Source organism: Anas acuta, chromosome 4 (genome assembly GCF_963932015.1).
Source record: "Anas acuta chromosome 4, bAnaAcu1.1, whole genome shotgun sequence".
Classification (NCBI taxonomy): Eukaryota; Metazoa; Chordata; class Aves; order Anseriformes; family Anatidae; genus Anas; species Anas acuta.
The window spans coordinates 51,101,871-51,122,746 of NC_088982.1; the positions used below are offsets into that span (position 1 = coordinate 51,101,871).

Below are 20,876 nucleotides of genomic sequence, written 5' to 3' on the forward strand. Positions count from 1 at the left end.
CCCATGGCTAATTGAAGGTAAGCAATAATATTAATGTTGATTGTCTTTTCTTCTCTAAGGATATAGGTCAGTTACAAAGCCAGTATTTGATTGTGGTATTCTGAACCAAGTCCTGTCCTTGTTCAGAACTAAATTAGTTTTGTGTGTGTGTTGTGTGTTTTTTGTTGTTGGTTTTTGTTTTTTTTTTTCCTGTTGTTGTGAGTTCTGCAATGAGTTGCTTCAAAAAGCAGTCATATATGGTATCAAAAACTTATACTTTACATTATATACCATGTGAGATTTACCCACTGTGGACTATCTTCTCATTTGTGGCTTAATGGACTACTCTTGGAACAAGATATCCATGAATCATAATTGAACTTTTCTTCTGACCTGAAAATAGATCAAACAAACTTCTGATCTTATTTATGCATATACAATGAATTGTATTTACTATTAGAATGGATCTCAGAGTTACTTTGAGAAACTTAATTTCAAAAGGGCCATGGAAAATTTAGTCCACAGATAAGGAATGGAAAGAAAGCAGTATTTAATCTGGGAAGGAAGCAAGGTCTTCCATAAATCGCAGAAGCTGATATCAAGAGATGTTTAAAGATCATAGCTAATTTCTCCAGAGAGTGAATACAGCCCATAGAGAAACTGTGGAGTCCCAGAAGAGAAAAAATAAAGTTGCCAACAGAAGAGAAGAAAATATTGTTAAACTTAGTGATTACTGAGTTACATAGGACTCAATAACTCAAAAGGCTCCCCACTCTGATCCCCCAAACTGCATGAAAGTTGTTTTTACATGGAGAACAGAGAGCTGGATATCGTGCTTTAATTTAGACTTCTGTCTTTTGGTTCAGGTGGATTTTGTAATCTTACGTGACAACTAAATCAAGGTTTCAAGAGAAATGGAAGAACTATTTCCCAAGTTAATAAGGTGTGTCTCCATTTTGCTGAGTCTGTACGCTCGCTACATACTAGGTTTGTACTTACCGTTTTGAAATGTTTTCCCTCTTTGAAATGGCAAATGTACCCATGGCACTTCATGTGAGTGTAAATGCTAAACTGAAGTACTAGCTATGAATTGCCTGTCTGTGTCATTTGTAAATTACTTCTAATAATTCATACAAGGAAACAAACTGTGTTACGTTGAAGGTCTTTGCTCTCTGTCTCAGCAAGTTCAGCTCTGCAGAAATTAGTTAAGTTGTCTAGTTGTATTCCTTCACTCAGAGCAAATCTCTTTATACCTCCAGTGGAGAAAGGTCTTCAGCATCTAATTCTTGCAGTCCAGATCTCCAAGACTCTGTAAGAATACTCTGTAAGTTCCTGTAGCAGTTCAGTGTAGCTTCCCTTTCTGGCCCGTATTCCTAGAATGAGCAGCTGAAGTTTGGGAAATAGTGTGGCATAAATGAACAAGGAAGAGATGGAAATTATATCATGTCATTCTGTTTTACGGTGCAGCATTAAGTGCATGTTTGGTATGAAAACATGATGGCATTTCTGTGAGAACTCCGCAGAAATGAAGTAAGTATTTTTCGGGTTTTCTTTTGTGTTAACATACTTCTACCTCAGCAACCTCTTGGTGCCCCACTGAAGGCAATGTTACTGCATAACATGTGCGTACCATAATACCCCCAAAGAATACAAGCAGGCTGGGTCCACCTAGTGAAGTTGTCTCTTTTAAAGCTGGTATCAGATCTTACAGTTCCTTTATGTACCCGTCAGCCTTAGTCATTAATGACTACTCAAGTGTTTACAGTGAATTATAAAGAATTTACAGGATTATTGTGAGAGAGAAAAAAACAAACACACACACACAAAAACAGGTTCCGTCCCCAGAAATGCTGACAATCTCTTAATATATAATATAGAAAGACCAGTATCAGTGCTTTATGATCCGTATCAAAGAAAGATTTTGATGTCGCTGATATTTTAGTACAGCTGCATAACAAGAAACAGTCAAAAGAATAAAACTGCATGGCTGAGATTCAAATATGCTCATAAAGCACAGTGTTTGGATGCTCGGTGAGCTTTGTAGCCCCAATAACTCTCACTTGTGTCACATCAGAAGCCTCAGGCACTCTTGTCCTAACATGGCATCTTGTTAGCAAGCAAAAGACTCCAGCAGCAACAAAAGCTTAGGGCATCTCTGCCTAACTGCCCGTGAACTCCAGTTTCCCCAGAATTCTGCCTAACAGGAGACTTGGTTACTAATTTAATTTGTAGAAGAACAAAACTCTGGCAAATTAAAAGCAGCAAACACTCAAGTGATTTGATGCAAAGCAGAATAAATGAATAACTGCTTTAAATGAATCATATTCCATTAATTTCACATAACAGCAAAAGTTGGATTTTTATTTTTTTTTTCTATTTTGAGTGAAGTTGCATTTGCAAATATCCATTATTGGAGCCATTGATAGCAGAGACAGTTTATAGACAAGATTTGATTACATAATCATTTAGATTCAAAAGTTGCCATTTAAGCAGTGTCATAGATGTCAGGGGACAATCAAGTCATCATTGCCTTATTCAAAAATTGCTTCAGAATTCACAAGAGAAATTAATTTAGAAAACAGTAGTAAGATTTTCATGCTAGCATTGTTGCCACGCAATTATGAAGAATGAGAAATACTTCTCACAGGTATGCCTTGTAATCTAGTGAAATAATTGCTCAAACACATAAGATGGGCACACTCAAAAAGTATATTTTGCCATTTTGTTACCATTGCCCATTTACAAGGTGTTGTAACAAGTCCTACCTTCAGTAAAAGAAATTAAACAGGTGAAAAACTGAAAAGAGTTGTCTGTTCTAAATTTCAGACATACAGAAGAATTTGAAACTCCAAAATGTCTTGACCTATTTTGCAGGATCAGAGCTAAAGCAAAGTTTCTCAACAATTCTCAAAATAGCTACGTTCCCTACAAATATAAAAATATAGAAGAAATGAGGACTTCCTACTAGCTGATAGAATGCTAGATATCTAATGCTAGATAGAATGAAACTGTTCTCTTAGCATTGGCATACTGTACTCTTATTAATTCTTCATACATTTATTCTCCACCATTCTACAGTTTTTCTCCATGATCTCTGTCACCCTTCTATAAACTAAATAAAACTGATTTGTCAGTTTTTCACATAGATATCTCTACTTTTGGTGCTCAGCATCATTCATTCTTTCTTTCCCTCTCCCCTCCTAAAAACCTTTCTTTATGTTAAAGCTGTGCTAAAGTTTATTCCTCTCCTGACTTTGCACACAGTTTCTGTATTAATCTTTACTCACCTCAACAGTGCCACTATAATCTACTGCTTAATTTACATTAATAATCCCAATGACTTCATCTAGTACCTTTTGCAGGACTGAATGCCCAATATGCATCTTTAATCACATGCCTGATGAGTCCATTTGGCATTCAGTGCTGCAAAAGGAATGGGATGAAGTCATTGGGATTATTAATGTAAGTTAAATATGTAAGTATTTTCTGGACCAAAAGTTAGTTACACTGTTCCTCATAGTCAATGAAGATAAATAAAGTTAATTGTGAGTATTATATAATTTCTAAAAGCCACGTAAGCAAAAAACAAGTTTTCTCATTGGAAGCTGTATTTGTGTTCTGTAGTGTTTTTTGGTGTGGTTTTTTTTTTTTTTTCTAAAATACAAAAGCAACTACAGAGTTGCATGCTATTAATAACACTTTAGAAGTGTAACTTGCTGATACTTGCATGAAAAATATTGAGACGTATAGTGACATTTTCTTGTCATTGAGGATGTTTAACTGGTAGAAACACTGATGTACTTTCTATGTACTTTAATTACGAAAATATGCACCTACTACCTAGAAATAAGTAGTGGGTTTTCTGCAGAATGACTTGAGCACTGGAGTCTCACAGGACTCTGTATTAACACATGTTATTTAATTTGCTCTTAAATAACCTGGAAAGAGAGGTGAATAAGTAAGAGGAAAAGGGTTGCTAATAAACCAAAATTATGAGAGTACTGTAAAGAAAAGGACCAACTGTGAGTAATTATAAAAGGACAAAAAAATCCACATTGACTGCATGATAACATGGCTGATGAAATTAATGTTATGTAATGTAAAGTAATAGGAAGAAAATATTTGAACTTTATGTATGCAATGATGAGTTCTGAGCTGACTATTATTACTCAGGAATGAGATTACAGGAATGCTACAGATAAAGCTATCCACATTACAGTAATTGCGTTCTAAGAAAGCAGCATTTAAATTAGAAAGAGCAGAGAAGCAAACAGGAAAAGTCATTCTGATGCTCTCTGAAACTATGGGATCCCATTGTTTTGAAAAATTAAATGTCCCTCAAAAGAGAGACGATATCATTTCCAATTCACTCGCAGGTCTGTGGGGCACAGAGTAGCCACAGAATGACCCTCCAGTCCCATGAGTCCTACTGCTTGTGTATCATTTTCTGCCTCAGTTCTTCTCCAGCTCCTTAAAGGTCATTTAGTTCGTTGGTGAAGATTTTCTAAGGTCCCTACGATAGGCAATCACAATATGATAAAGAGTCCTTATGAATGATGTAGGTATAACAGTGTTTAGTAAGTGATACATTGCAACCTCTCAGCCATCTTTTTCTGCTTTTATTTTCTGTGCTTTTAAGTGCTACCCCAGATGACAGTGGAACTAGTCTGACACTTGCTCAGCAGCAGTTAACAACAGGCTTAAAAAAGCTTTTATAGCACTGTTTATATCTAGCTGCAACAACATTCAGATTTTTCATGTAAATTGGAACTCTTCTTTTTTTTTTTCTTCCCTTTCTTCTTGAACTCATATTCAAATAGTTAAGCTGAATATTTTTTTCATTCTTGATGTAGAAATATTTTTGAGGTCTGGAAAGGTCAAACAGCTCACAGTGTGTACTATTTTTACAGGTTAATTGGCACTAAAAGAAATGATCATCAAGCTTGGAATGTCATAACAGGGATGTCCTCAGACTGTGAAGAACCTGTCCAAGGGAAGGAGCTAGGTAAGTGACAAAGGAGAAATATATTTCCTATCCTCAGCCATTTGTGCCTTTTCTAAGCAAAAAAGAGAGACAAGAAAGTAGTTCTCATAATTCAGAAGTTCTGTGCAGTATGAACCACTAGAGCATTAAAAACCACAGTGAAGATCCTTAGGGTAAAAGGAGATAATCGAAGGAACTAATTTACTCAGGCCAACTAAGGTATCACTTGGTAACCAACAGTTTCCTCCTTCACTTGTGAAATGCACTGTTTCAATATACCATGCTTTAGTTTTAAAAATCTGGTGTTTGATCATTTCTGCTGCTAGGCTGAAGCTGATGGGAAAATTATGTTTTTATTTGTGAGCTAAAATGAATTAGTTTGATCGTAAAGTGTGGTGTGCTCTGGAGATGTAGGAGATGGGCATGGATCATTTAATGCCGTTGCCTGAGCTCTAGTGCCAGTAAGATGGTAGTCTTACTGGCCCTAGGGCTGAGTAGCCATGGGATCAGGAGCAATGGGATTTTCAGATATGGCTAATCCTATTTACTCTTGTTAAAATACAAGAACAAAGCAGTAATATTTGATGGATTCTAATCCTCAATATATTTGTCTTGATAATCATTATCCACCAGAGGGAGCTGCCTTAGAAATATTAAAAATGGTTTTCTACTGGGAGTTTTGTCTTCAGGATTGAATTCTTCCTCACTTGAGCCTACGAGAATAGGACTGGAAAGCCTGTGTTTTGGAAGCATGCTCACTGAACTGACATAAAATATAAATCTTAATGCATGCAGTATGCCTTTTTTATAACCATATGTTATGCTTTTATCCTTTTTACAAACAACTTTCAATCCTGGGGTTCATGAGAAAAAACAATGTGCACTGCTCTGTGCCAGTCTGAGGGCATGATTATTAAGAAACGATATTAATGGAAATGGCCTCTGTCAGTAAAATGGACTAAGCTCACTTCAGAAACCTATCTGGTCTTTACCAGTTCTATATTTCAGATACTCCCTTAGGTACAAAAGTGCACTGGCACATTAAGTTATAGAATTAAGGGAATGTGAATTCCACCTCTAAAGCATCCCTATAATGTAAAGTAAATACAGAAGTTCAAACTTGTTCAAAATTAGTTGAACAAGTGACTTCTGAACCCTAAATATTTTCTTTTCTAAAAACTAGTTCAGATTGTGTAAAAGCAGTTGGATCTTTCAGTATTAGACTAATATGATCTGTTATTTTACTTGTGTGGTATCTGTTTAAAAACCAACAACAACAACAACAAAAAACACATTAAAATTAGTTATAGTTAAATATTTTTCATAAGAATAATCCTATCAATCCTGAAAATTAGATATACGTATCATACATTATAGCTGTTCACATCTTCACCAAATATTCCCAAATCAACACTTTTAACATCAAATTAATAGCAATGTAGGTCAATTCTTCAGTTTCTAAATTCCAGCTGTTTGTCTCAGTCATCATTTGGACTTTTTTTTCTAAATAGTTTAGCTACTTTTCCCATTGAAAGCAAAAAGTATGTAAGGTAATATAACTTTTTACTTCCTACTTTCAGTGAACTACATATATAGCAAACTGGAGTGAAAATGAAAATCTATTTTAATTTAAAATTATACACCAAAAAGAAAGTAACTGGATGCATTGTACTCTATCTAGTTTATTTGTTTCAAACAGCATTCTCACAAAAAATATAATTACTTATCTCTATAGCATTCTGAGAAGGGAGAGAAGCAAAAACACTTGGAGAGTACCTTAATAGCCAAGGACTACTTTTTTTTTTCTCCCTCCCTCCTTTCCTTCCTTCCTTCCTTCCTTCCTTCCTTCCTTCCTTCCTTCCTTCCTTCCTTCCTTCCTTCCTTCCTTCCTTCCTTCCTTCCTTCCTTCCTTCCTTCCTTCCTTCCTTCCTTCCTTCCTTCCTTCCTTCCTTCCTTCCTTCCTTTCTTTTTCTGAAATTCTGAAGCTGTAGCACCTTTATGTTCAAAGGCTGTAGAAGTTGGTAATACACCCTACGTGTTTGGATGCTTTGTTATCTACAGAAAATCAATATATTTTTGCAAGCAACTGCTCAGTCTGATCAATTGTTCTTCAATATTCTGCTCCTAAGTCTGTGGATGTGTTTTTAATCTCCTGATCTCAAGTTCAAGACAGATTTCTGAATCAACTGGCAAGCTGCATCTTTTTGAAAAGCTACAGGGGGCTGAAGCAAGATGCATGTACAGGTTCCAATGAGCTTAAATCTCAGTGATCAGCAGCATGCCTGGGGCTGTGGTGAAAAATTAAGGTGGATTTGCTGCCTTAGAAGCCAATAAAGGCAAGTTTGCTACATGCTACAGCTACTGGCAAGGGAGAGCATCCCTTCAGCACCTGCTGTATTTCAGGCTCCATTGAGCTGCTTCTGGGCAACTCATCTGATAGCCCTGAAGGAGAGTTTAAATTTGAGTGAATTCCAAAGAAAAATCAAACAAATGTTTCATGCCTTGAAGCACTAGAGAGAAAGAAATGTTATATGTTGCATAAAGCAGTAGCTAATACACATTTGTAGATGTTTTACATAATTTTATAGGTTAGTCTTTTGTTTAACTTTGAAAAGGGATGCCAGTAAGCCTGAGTAGAGCCTTTGGAGTAGATAGAGGCACTTTAGGTAGAGTGTGATGGAGTTTGTCCTATGAGTACCCTTCCTAGGAGTCCCTTTTTGGGTCTGGATGCCATTGTTAATAATAAAATAATCACTCATAGACATTTATGAGTGATTAAAGAGTGTTATTATTATTTGTAGTACTGTTATAATCTCCACTTTAACTCTCTTTTGTACCTTGATTCATTGTGTATAAATTCTTTGTACAGCTTCCATATTTGGAAAGACCATCAAAACTTGTGCTTTGAAGTTCAAAATATATTAAAGTACTTTAGCACAGGTGAGCTATTAGATCTGCCATCATTACGCCCTTCTTAAATTGGGACTGGTTGTCCCAGCGTCACACCAGATAATCGGTGAAGTATTTCATTGCTGCCTTAGGCTTTGTACAAAAATTATCCTTTAATTTAATTTCAGTACTATCAGCTCATAAAATGGTAATTTTACAGACAGCAATTTCATGTTTTAGACATGAATTGTGATGTTTTTATATTACTTGGTTTCCTGTCTTTTTCTACATTCAAAAGCATATAGAAAACTTCATAAAAATAAATAGATTTTTTTTTTCATTCTGCCTGAACTAACTGTAAGGGCTGCTGAGGCACCTAGTGCAGAAAGATATGTAAGGAAAAGGAAACTTCATTTTCCAATTAATTTATTTTCAATAGAGATACCTTTTCCTTGAGTGTGGTTAGAGCTGAATTTAGAAGTAAAGAAGTATTGCAAGAATCTAAAAACCTCTGGAAAGAAGCTTTCCAGTAACTATGGAGGAAATGAAGAGACACTGAAAGCACTGAAATATTAAAAGATGTGAAGTTATTTTCTTTTCTTAGCACAGAGAAAAGCTGTAGGTGCTTCAGAGAGGTATAAAGGCTTGAATGGAAAGGAACATCTTCAGACGGAGGTTGTCCTGTCAATATATTCTCCAAGGGAAATTACAAAGTGATTAACAACATGAAGCAGACCCAGGGAATGCAGCCAGGGATTTATCTCCTCTAGTAAGCAAAACATGAGAAGCAGCTACTGCAATGGTATTATTCAAAGTTTCACGGAACGCATGTGCTATTGGAGCATTTAGTCTGACCTCTATAGTTACAGATCCTTATGTTTTCCCAAGATACCATGTACGGAATCCAAAAATATTCCTGGATAAAGCATGTCTTCCAGAAAAGAATCAGGTGAGTCCCCTCATCCTATTAGTAACATATTGCAGCAGTTAATCACACCCATTGTTGACAATTCATGCATTTTCTCATTTGAGTTTGTGTGATTTTAGACTTTCTGTGTCTCTTTCTTAATCCTTTCTTTTTGAAGTGTCATGCATGGTGTTTTCTCCCTGTCTCTCTTAGACATTACTTGAATTACTGCTACAGCTGGTGGTGGCAGAAGAAAAAAAAAAAAAAGTAGCTTGTAAGGTTGTAAGGTCTGTCACCATAAGGAGTTACTATGCCCTGTCTGTCAGAAAATGTACCTAATTACTACCAACATGTCTGATCCTGTAATACTTAAAGCTTCCAACTTTCTAGAAGCCTATTCCAACTTGCATTTTCAACAATGCCTTTAACATCATCATATAAATGTATGATAAAAATATATAGCCCATATAAAGATATGGGATATATCCCATAGGTTTTATGTTAATATTGACGTATTTTCTATTTCCCTCTTGCAGTTTTGTTATTTCTGTTAGGTACTGTACTCACATTGCCCAGGATGTACTTTCAGATGTAATCCTTATGTTGATAATGGAACCGTTATCTGATGATTCTTGCTCTGTCACAGCTACCTTATTTTTAAAGAATTTTCAAATATCTTTTGAAATCTTTCTCTTTAAACATTGTTTTCTAACTTGTTTTACTTAGATTTTCAGTAAAATCACTCCTTTGGAAAATTATGTATTATTGTAATTCTTAATAGTTGGGACTGTGCTCTTTTACTTTATGTAAAAATGGACAGGCTGCATTTTTGCTGTTGCTCTGTAAGCTCCAAAACAATATTCAGTTCCATTATTGATTAATCTTTATTCAACATAATGATGTACAAATTAAATTAGAATTGCATTTAAAAGCAGTGCATTTGAGCCCAAAAGTTATCTACTGCATTTAGCATTGCTATTATTCTACAATTTGGTATCTTGTATATGCTAATCAAATTGTATTTCCCAAAATACAGGTTTTCTTTATGCAAGCTAGATACTTAAGAATTACCTTGTCCTGGTAATTTTTTTAAAGTATATGTTTGAGCTTTCTTAATTACCAGAGTTTTCTAAATATGTTTTTATTTAATAATTACTGTGATTTGCATACATTAAGGTTCTGGTTACCAGTACTTGATTTAGTTACAGAAGTTTATAGCAAAGACTGACTCCCTCCCGTCTTGACCTTTATCTCCCTGGTGACTTTTTATCATTGCAATAATCTGACTTGTTCTGCTGGGTTTCAGGCAATGCTTTTGCTCTTCATGAGTCATAACAATTCTTTTCCTTAGCAAAATAACTGGCAGTGGTTATATAAGTGGTACAGTAGAACTCCTCTCTATTCCTTGTCAGCTCTGCTGAACCTGTTTGCAATCTGCTGAGTAGGAGTTTGCATGACAGTTGTCATCTCAGCACCCTTGTCTCCCTGTTGCTAATGCAACAGCCTCCTTGATGTCCAGCTAGTCTCTGAGATCATTAGCTCATTATCATCATCACTGGAGAAGCAGCCTGTTCTCCTTGTCAAGCCTCCTCCCTTATGGAAATGTTGTGCGCTGTTTTGCAAAAACAAATCTTTCACTTTGCACCAGCCAGGCAAATAGCAGTATGGCTGCAGCACTCTCAGTAACAAATTATGCTGCAAGAATAGCTCTATAACTTTGTTAGTACCCGGAAATCTTCTGTTACTGAAGCTGGTCTCTGACAGCTATGTGTGTCATTAGAGGCAGCTTGTAATTGTATAATTCCATGCAATTTACAGATGCGATTTTACTTCTACTCCAGGCAGGTAATGCCCCCACTTTAGCTGTAGTATGCTTCCAGCTCTTTTTCTCCTGTCTGTGATTTACTGTGTAAGCAGATACATCTCTTAACTGAAGAGCTTACAAATTAGAAAGGTATATTTTAGTTTAAACAGTACTTCTCAGGATTGATTCTTACTTCAGAGTTTACTTAACCTCTAACACTAAGATGAGTGGAAATTCACTACTAACTCTCAATATATATTTCAATAGCTAGTTTTCCCTCATGGTTAAATGAATGATTCAAATGAGTGGAGGTGAATTGACTATTAGAGGCCAACAGCTATGTATGAAAATTTACTCTGTTAATATTCTCTATCTAACTCTGAACAAAACCCTACAAAAATGAGTACAGGATGAGCATGGCAGCTGGAGATAGAACCTAAAACGTGATAGACCCCTTAATTACTAATCTACTGAATGGCTCTCATACCTACAAATGAAAGTCTAACACGTTTTTGTAGCTCATTTGCCTTTATAAGCATTTTTAAGGGTACAGCCTTGAAAAATGTATTTCCAGAAATTTGCAGAAGCTACATCCTATTACTGATCCTATATGAAGAAGAAATGTTGTTCCTGGTGTGTTAGTTACCAGAAAAGACACCTTACAGCCTGGCAAGATGATGGTATTTCTGTACATCAGCCAGGCAAAACTCAGGCAATACACAAAGAGACTTCTCAAGTAGTAACCGGGCTCCCCACATCGAAGAGTGTTGCTCTTTGCTTGCTTTAGGACAAAAAACAACCCACCTTAATTAGACGTAAGTTCTTCTGATAGCAGGATTTATAGAAGGTTTCAAACCGAAAGTTTAGAAACCATTAAAATTGTACAGCCACATGTGACAACAAGAAGCCCTCGCACTCAGATATATATCTATTAATTGGTTTAGGAGACTGTTATTCCATGCCTGTTATCAAATAAGCTGGGCAGTCCATGACACTCAGTGGTTCATACAGAGAGGTAACGTGGCCTCTGAATTCTTGTTTCTGCAAACTCACAAGCAAAGTAGTAAACTGGTAGCTTTCACATTTGGGTAGCCCTTGCATGCCAAGAAGAGATGCATTAGGAAGCACCCCTTCTTCTGAGAATTAATCTAGCCTGACAGAACATAGGCAGCAGCACTGACCTTCACTCACAACTTCAGTTTGATGCTTCTTTTTTGTTTTCTAAATGAAACAGCAGTACACAGCTGGCACAAGATATCCTAGAATTTTTCTTATTCTACATCATTATTTTTTTCATATTACTGTCATGTATATGTAAGCATTAACATTTATATTCCTTAAACAAAACAGAATTTTGAAGAGGATAATAGCTTTCAGTTTTGGAAATGAATGTAAGGCTTCGCTGAAGACTGATATATAGTGTTTTGAATTATAAAATGTGCTTTTGAACAGGGAAGAGAACAGTTTGCTTTATGAAGCTAGCTCTATAGTGATCCTTTAACAAAGTTTTGTTTTATAGAATCATTTAGTTTCATCTAAGATGCTTTATACTGAATGTTATTTTTTAATGCCATATAAAAGTATTTATCTAAAATCAAAGATGCTGATTTTTCCCAGAACACTTGATTGGAGCCTGAAATCTTTGTGGTATGGCTTTGTTTTTATGTTTTCCATTCTGAAATGAGAGTTTTCCCCTTGCTGTAATATACCTATGATATACTCAACATTCAACAGTAATGAAACTTAATGACTGGTACTCTACATAAACAACAAGCTGTTTCAGATAATGAAACCGACTTTTTGAAACACTTTTTCAATTGCAGATAGGTCTAAGAAATCACTGCTTTGAAGGGTATGCTGGAAGAAAGTATTCCTTTAGGAAGCTGTATGCTTTCACACTTACATATGTTTCTGATTCTTTTAGCAATAAGTGTAAAGCTTGTGCTTTTGGCTCCACCGTGGAGCTACCAATTGTAACTGCAACTGCACAGTTGACATCATGCGACTTGAATCCTATTTAAAACTTAAATGTCTTCATATTACTATCTCTAGCCTGCTGATTTGTTCCATAACTTCAGAGAGTCACGAGACATTTTCAAAGCATATGGTGTTCTATCATGAAATAGTTAGGAAGAGCAGACAGATTGCTAAACTATCAAAAGAAATAATTATATGTTACTTCATTTTGTAAATTTTATTTAGAAATACAAATAGGATGAAAACTTTTCTTTTAAATTCTCAGGTAAGCATCCATTTTCTTACTTTGCTATCCATCAAGCAAATTCTTTCTGAACTTTCTGAAGTTCTTTAACATCCTCATCAATTTGCTATGCTTATGAACTTCTGGTACTCATATAAATGTGCTTTCTACCTAAACCATCTTAGGTATGTATCTCAAAATTGGTCTGCTTCTGTGAAGCTTTTGGATGTTGTTGTCACCTTGAGAACTTGTATAGTATATGTTTCATGTTTCATATTCTGCCATGTCTACATTAGCTTTGGCTTTTAAATTCTACTGCTGTCTTCTACAAAGGGAATAATATTTTTTTTACATGCCCTTAAGGAAAAAAAAATTCAAAAAAATAAGCTCAGTGCAGTTTGAAATATAACAAGATGATCACACATACTGGAATGTCACATAATATTCATCTCCTAGTATTCCATCAAATAAGGATGTAGCACAGTTCGTGTTAGATTCATTATGTTTTAGACACAAGTACTTGGAATGATGGTTATTACTTTTAGGACATGCTTTGTGTGCATTAGGAAGAGTCATCAATCCTTCTGTCTGATGCAGATTTCTGTGTGTGGACTGATTTGGAAGGGTGACTAACCAAGCCTGTCCAGGGTCATCATATTTTGTAATAGATTTTTCTGTTTCAAAATATTGGCAACTCATTCCTGAGTCACTTTATGTATTTTCAGTTTTCAGAGTTTTAAGTATCCTGTGACCATACAATATTAATAAATAAAATAAATGTGTGTGATGTTGAATTCTTACTTCAGGCACCCTCTTAATAAAGGAGGATCTCTGATGCATGATTTTCAGAAACTTATTGGCATGTAAAATTCTGTTGAACTTCTTTGGAAGTTTGGCCATGAAGAATGGCATTCTAGCCAGGAAAAAAAATAAAAGGCATTCAAGACCTTTATTAACCCAGGAGCTTTCTAGGGTGGATTTTCCCCAATCATATGTAGAATTTTCATATGTTTGAATTTATTGTGATATGTGCTGAGGAACTTTTACATTTTTCAGCCTATCATCAGTGCTCTTATACAGCCATACTGGCCAAAACGCTCAGGCATGCTGCAGATCATCTTCTGGGGTTACAAAGCTTTCTCCCTACAAAAAATACACAAACAAACAAAATCTTAAGACTAATTTTGTCTTCCTATTTTGGACCTTTGCTCTGAATCATCTGAAGAAGAATTAGCAGGTTTGTGTGACTTAATGCATAGAAGCAGCTGGATTGCTTCCCTTAAAAGGCGCTCTGACCCAATTCCAGCTTGGTTTCAATAAGGTTTCATTTGGGCAGAAACAATATTTCTGTTCCTGTACTTTGCCTGCTTCATCTTCTGTTCGCTTCCTTTAGCAGCTGTCTTGTCAAAGAGACTAAGCCATCAGCAGTTTGAATTGTAAGCATTTTCAAAAGGATCCAGTTTTGAAATACTAATTTTTAAAAGAACAAGACAATTGGAAAACTAGGTAAGACAATGCACCTGGCACTCATGGAGGTACATAATTTAGAGAGTTTTAGACTTCTTCAAAATACGAAGTAAAAAGGGATGAGAAGTGTTAGTCAAATAGATAAATCAAGTCAACTGAGCTCCTCGAGCAGGAAGGGATCCCTGGATCTTTCAAGTGAGATCTGTGCTACTGCACATAATCACAATGCATTTTCCTAATTGTAAAGTTGGTAAGATATTTTTTAAAACAAATTAAGTAGCTTTCCTCTAATGCTTAATGGAATTTTAGTCTAAGAGGTGAAATTTTGTTCCTAAACTTCAAGATTTTTTTCCTGAACATTTTATGAATGATCTTCTCCCAAACAGCACTTAACTCAGTGTCACTTTCATAACTGTAGTCCTCAAGGTCATCTAGCTCTTCCTATATAAAATTCTAATCTCTATTGATGATGACTCTTAAAATGTCATTAGCATGCACCTACTTTTGTACTAAGATCACTGGCAAAATATTCAACAGATTTTTCACAAAGACCAGTGCTTGACCAGCCTCTACAAGAGCAGAATTTTAATCAGTGAAGATAGAATATATAAAAAATGGGCAATATATCTAAATTATAATCTGAAATAGTGCATATCCCCCAAAGACATAAGGTATATTTCTCAGTCAATGTGACTGAGTACAGTCAGAAGTTCAATAATGTAGCTGAAGGAAAAACAGAATACCAAATAACTCATACTAATAACGAAAAGTTCTTCTAAATAGAGTTCTCTGTGTATATGTCATCTCTTTTCTTTCATAATAACATTTAATATGGGATATGGGTTAATTTTTTCTCTGTACAGAACCTCTGTACAGCAGAAATTTTTCATGCTGAAATTAAAATTAACTTGTGCTAGGAATAATATTTTGAGTGATGTGAGGCTGACTGAAGACTGATGGTGTTCTTAGTTACTAATTGCCAAACCTAGAAAAGTTTGGTTGTTATCCTTTTCCTTTTAAAGATTTTTTCCCATTTTCTTCTGCACTGAAAAAATGAACTTATTACTAAATAGATATGTGCAGTCTTTCTGAAAATTATGTGTAACACAAGTGCATCTATAACTATACCTATGCACTTACGTTTGTTAAATCTATCATGAAAACTCTTCACAGTAGTAAAAGCACTTTCTCTACAAGCTACTTGTGAGTATCTCCTCTAAAACACGCTTCTGTGTTATGATGTTAGGATAGGTTGCAGAAAAAAGGTGTTCAAACAGGTATGTTTAAACAGCTTTTTAAGTGCTAATGCAAAAACATGGTCAATAATTGCATACTAAATGTTAGTGAAACCCAACTGAACAAAGGCTATTGTAAAATAGGAAGGAATCTTTCTTGTAAAAGAACGGGGTGTCGGTTACAAAACAGATTTGTGTTCATAGTGATTACAGATCCTGAGTTACAGTGGCCTCAGTCAGCAATTACATGGTAACTGATGTAAAAGGGGTGGTTGACTTGCACACAATGGCAGTTCCATCTTCACTCAAAACCAGACATAAGCAGTGCTCAGAAAACTCTTTAAACACTGTGGGATTTTTTCCTGTCTTTTCATCGATAAAATTTGTGCCTCTTTGCGAGATATGAGTATGTGTCATTGTTATTCATGGAAACTGTCAGGCTTTTTAACTCCACTGAGAAACATGAAGGGTGAATGACAGATGGGGACCGTTATCTTGGCAAGGAAGTTCTCTGCTAGCAGAATGCCGTGGTATGAGACCTGAAAGAAAGAAGAGATGATAATTTCACTTGTTCTTGTATCTAAAAGGCATCTGAAGAGTTTGAGATGCCATGGTATTTAGACTCCTATCTATTTGGGATACTGTCTTCAGTTTTGTTGATAGAAGCCAAGTGGTCTTGAAAAGGTTAAAACACATAAATTAGGCTTAATACCACTCTCTGCTCATACCAACTGCTCTCATTGTTTACCAAGGGCTGGAAAGAATTTAGTGCAGGAGTGATAGACTGAGATATGAGTTTTATGATTTTATAAGTAACTTCAATATCCCTACCTATTGCTGAGTTGTTCAAACAGTGGCAACTCTTTATCTTGATATGTACTTTGTATGATGTGCTTTCACATGCCCATTGTATGCTCTTTGGGTTGGTGACCTTTATCAGTTTCATGCTTGTGTCAGAATAATTAGCTCTGATATTATACATGTACATTCATGAAGTCCCTATGCCCTTCATGCAAATTCATTTAAAACACAGGAAGGAAATAGCTGAAAAAAAATGCTCAGCTAAGTATGTGTGAATGGGCACATAGGTGGGCAGGGGAGGGAGGCTGAGGGCCTTTCTGGTTACCAATAGAAAAGTAATTTGGGGCTAAAACAAAGCCTTTATTTAGATAATCGCTTTGAATTTTATCTTAAAATATCTTAGTTTTTTTTTTTTTTTTTTTTTGTGTATGTGTGTGTGTTATTCTGAAGTTAGAAAGTTCCTTACAATGTTCATGTTTTTTTTTTGTTGTTTGTTTGCTTGTTTTTTGTTCTTTTTTTTAACCAGTCCATTTATTTCCATATCACTGAAACTTCTGTGTTGCTGTTTGTTTGTTTTAGCAGAATCTATAATTTCAGCAGAAAGTTTTTTCCTATTTTTTTCCCCTTGTTCTAGTATATATAAAATTGCAGTTACAATGGAAAAAGTGCTAGAGAATTTTGGATTTACTACTTGACAGACCAGTTCATTAGTCACTTTGTAAAAGGCTCTTAACATTAGCTGTTCTTAACTTTAGTGATTTTTTTTTTTCCAAAATCCATTTGGCTCTTAAACTATTTTTATCTGTGAACAAGGAATGATCCTTTTGATATTGTATTAAGTGACTAAAATTAACTCCTCAAAGTGTGGAAGGTCCTCTATATCCTATTTATTAAAAATGTTTCCTCTAAATGAGAGGGGAAGAAAAAAGATCTGAGCTATATTTACTAAGAGCAAGGCATTACCATAGAACAACAGTTCTGTTTAGAGTATGTTAGTTGTTTTTTTTTTGTTTGTCAAGCTGTGTGAACAAATACTCTTTCATTGCCTGTAGCCTGATTCACCTCTCATTTGTACCAAAGTGCTGTAGCTAAAATGAAGCTGTTCTTACTCTCCCTTTGAGGAAAACTTCAAGCCAGATACATGTGTTCAAGAGCCCTAACTCTGAAAAGAAAGGACAGGACAGAATGCTTATTGATTCACATTAGGGATGCACAGGATGTTATTGGCTTTCCCCATGTACATTTCAGCGTTGTCTAAGGACTATCGGCTATCACGTTAAGTTAGCTCAGACCTAGCACCTGGTGCTGCTTCTAGCTATTTGGAGGCAAAACAAGATTTAGAAATATACAGTAATCTGGGTGCTTCAGAACATTAGATTAATGGGTATTTTCACACTAGAAATTGTCAGCTCTCATGAAGTTTCATAAAAGGGATAAACATGCTCATGGAAATGCTCACACATATATTAAAATTGTCCCTGCCCTCTGTTTCTTGATAGCTGTTATCATATCTCCTATTCAGGGTATGAGGAGAAAAAAACACTTCTGTGCCTTTACATTCAGACCTACCTTATATTAATCTGATAGCCATTAATACTCTATTTTCTCACCTTTATGCTAATATAAAACTGATTTAAATGATTGGTTTTGGTTCAAAATTTTCAATGAGCTTTTAATGAAACTTTTGTTAATTTTCATTTCCTTCATAATATCTGGTGATATCTGTATTTCTTACATTTGATCCTTTAATGTATTCCGAGTTCTACTTCTGTTGAATATCCTGTGAGCCTGAATGAAATCTGAGACTGAAAAGACAACTTGTGATGTATGAACTGTAATAGCCAAAAAAGTCTTTTAGTTCTCTTGAGGGTTTTTTGAAATGTGGAGAACAACTTCCATGAAAAATACTAAATTTCCAGTGGACTGTTAATCAATCTGAAGAGTAACTAGTGAAGATACCAGTAACTTGTGAAGATACTAGTAAGCAAATTTCTGGGTGGTCTTCTCGTCCCTTCTGGTTTACCTTCGATTGGTTTATCTCTGGTCTTTAACATTTCTATATAAAATGTCAAATTTATTGATCATTTAAAAGTGGAATAATCTCTCACTAATACCCCTTAGAAAAGTACTTTCTAAAATAAACTATTTCTCTTGAGGCTCACTTCTTTCAGCATTTATTTCCTTGAATATATTGGAATCAATATTGCAAATCACATTCACACAGTTCATCAGAAACCACTGACTTTGACAATTGTAATTTTAGATAAAATAACCTTCTCTACTTAATGATGGAGCAATATATAATCTTTAAATAAAATTATGTAATTTCTGGGTTGCACCCAGAGTATATACAATAATAATCTTGCCTTCTGTGGCATTGTTGATGTCTCTTTATGGTACATGATGGAGTTTAGTGTATTACTGTCTTCTAATAATGCAGTATAAATGTGCCTCTTCTTACTTCATGTTTTTATATGTATTTATACTAGTAAGTTGCACTGATGGACCTGGAGCTCTCAGCATTATGATCTTCATTTGAATTATTTTTGATGATTTCCTTTTCAAATTGGAATAAAGTACTTACATAGCATTTGTTGTCCTAGGTGTACTTCACAGAAATGAATATTCAGTTGTTGGTGAGTTATGGAAATACCACATCATTAGCATTGTACTGTTAGTAGCATACCAACATTTGCTTGTGAGTACCAAGTGGTATCTTGGTCTCTGACAAAGTGGAGATATGAAAAGGTGCAGACCATTTGTGTTTGAAATTAAATGAGGTTTCTGTCCAAGCCATAAGCTTTCATGAAACCCCAGAGATGTGTGATGTACCCTAGGGAGTGACACAAAGGCATGCTGGGGAGCTTGGGACATGTAGTGCTAAGCTGGCTGGGGGTGCTCGTAGGACGACAGAAAAGCTACAGCCTCGGGCTGTAGCTTCTTCATTCTCATCCATTCTGCCTTTTAATAAGGTTACCTGAAAGAAACGCTTCACGGTGCTTTGTCTTGGAGAGAACTGTCTCTCCAAGAGAGCAGCCCAGAACAAAACTGGGAGTAAATGAACAAGTGAGCACTGTGGAGCTCCCTCTAGCTCAATCCCCTCTCCTGCTCATCTTTGTAGACATCTCCAAAGTTTGCTGGTGATACCTCTAGCAAGTTAGAACTGAAGGTGACATCTGCTACCATTTGAAATATCCTGCACATTTTACAAATTTGGGGAGACTTTCAGTCTTGTTAAGGAAGCTTTCCAGAACATACTGCTTCCTTTCCAGTGACAAAAAGCTATGTTATATTGACCTGTATCTGGTTATGTGATGAGAGTGCAAAGACCCTGTGTATTACCATACAAAGGAAACTCTTGGATGTGAAAAGAGTAATGTTGACATGAGCCTGTACTAGATATTTGGAAAGTGTACAGGAAGTTTTCTGAAATTGATGAAAGAGAAGATCTAAAAGGAAGATCTTTGAAAAAGATGAATGTTTTTCCTAGCTAACACAGAACTGAGTTTGTTCTGTTCTTGTAAAGCTGATATATTGCTTCTGTTTGTTGAAAAAGATGATCTAAAAAAAGACAACTTTTGTTCATCCAACTTCCTGCAAATGACATGTTCCTGCGCCATATTTAGGTCCAAATTACTGTGGATTTTTGTGAAAGGAAGAATGAGAAAACATTTTTCCTGACATCAGTGTTTTATGATTACTGAGCTATTTAGAAATATTTGACATTGTACTGATTTTCTGTCTCAAAATAAACTTTTCTGATTACCCTTACATTTCATGATTTCTTTTGTGAATCTGCAGCTTGTGAGGTAACTGGCAAAAACTCTGATCTATCAGCATTTTTGTTTGCTTTCTTGAGTTTATAATGGCACAGCAACAATGAAGCAGCAATCATCCATCATCCAGCTAGTCAAACAGAATAAAGATTTGAAAGTGGAAATAATTCATGGCCTTAGCATTACTCATTTAAGTTCTATATGACTTTTACTGGAGAAATAGTTTTGCTTTGGAATTTGAAGTTTAAAAAAAAGTTTGGAAGTCAAGTTTCAAACTTTAATTCAAATAAATTAAAGTTTGAAAACAAACTTTAGAATTCTGGAATAGGAATTAAACAATTTTCTAAATGCCAAAGATTTTTAGGTGCATTCACCCAAAAGACTTCATAGCATTTAGTTCATTTCACTGCTACTAATCTTCCGATTTAAGGTGATGGAAATTTAAGTGTACTATGACTGGAAAATCTCCACCATATTAAAAAAATAAATAAGAAAGAGGTTTTCTGATTTATAATAATAACGATTTTAATAAATGTTTGCAGTATACTTCTTCAGTAATATTTTTTCTGGCTCCATGCAATATTGCTAAACATTGTAACTTAAAAAATACAGGTCATGATCCAAAAAGCTTGATAAAAGAAATTTCTCTTGTATTTTCTTCTGGGGAATGAATTTCTGTATCTCCTCTATGAGTAGGAGGTCTCTCAGCTTTCCCTTTCAGCAGAAATTCTCAGTTAAGTTTGAGAACAAGTTTGTTTCTAAGAAAAACCCAACAAAGGAGATTAAAAAAAATATGTCTAAATAACTTAGAAGGTCAATAAAAATTGTTACATG

General features: G+C 35.2%; 1 long non-coding RNA gene across 1 annotated transcript; it reads left to right on the plus strand.

Moving 5' to 3' along the window:
* The first annotated feature begins 41 nt into the window (after positions 1–41).
* LOC137856168 (uncharacterized) lies at positions 42–16,704 on the plus strand. Its single transcript, XR_011096250.1, has 3 exons — positions 42–922; positions 4,890–4,984; positions 8,741–16,704. It is a non-coding gene; the product is annotated as an uncharacterized lncRNA (long non-coding RNA).
* The last annotated feature ends 4,172 nt before the right edge of the window (positions 16,705–20,876 follow it).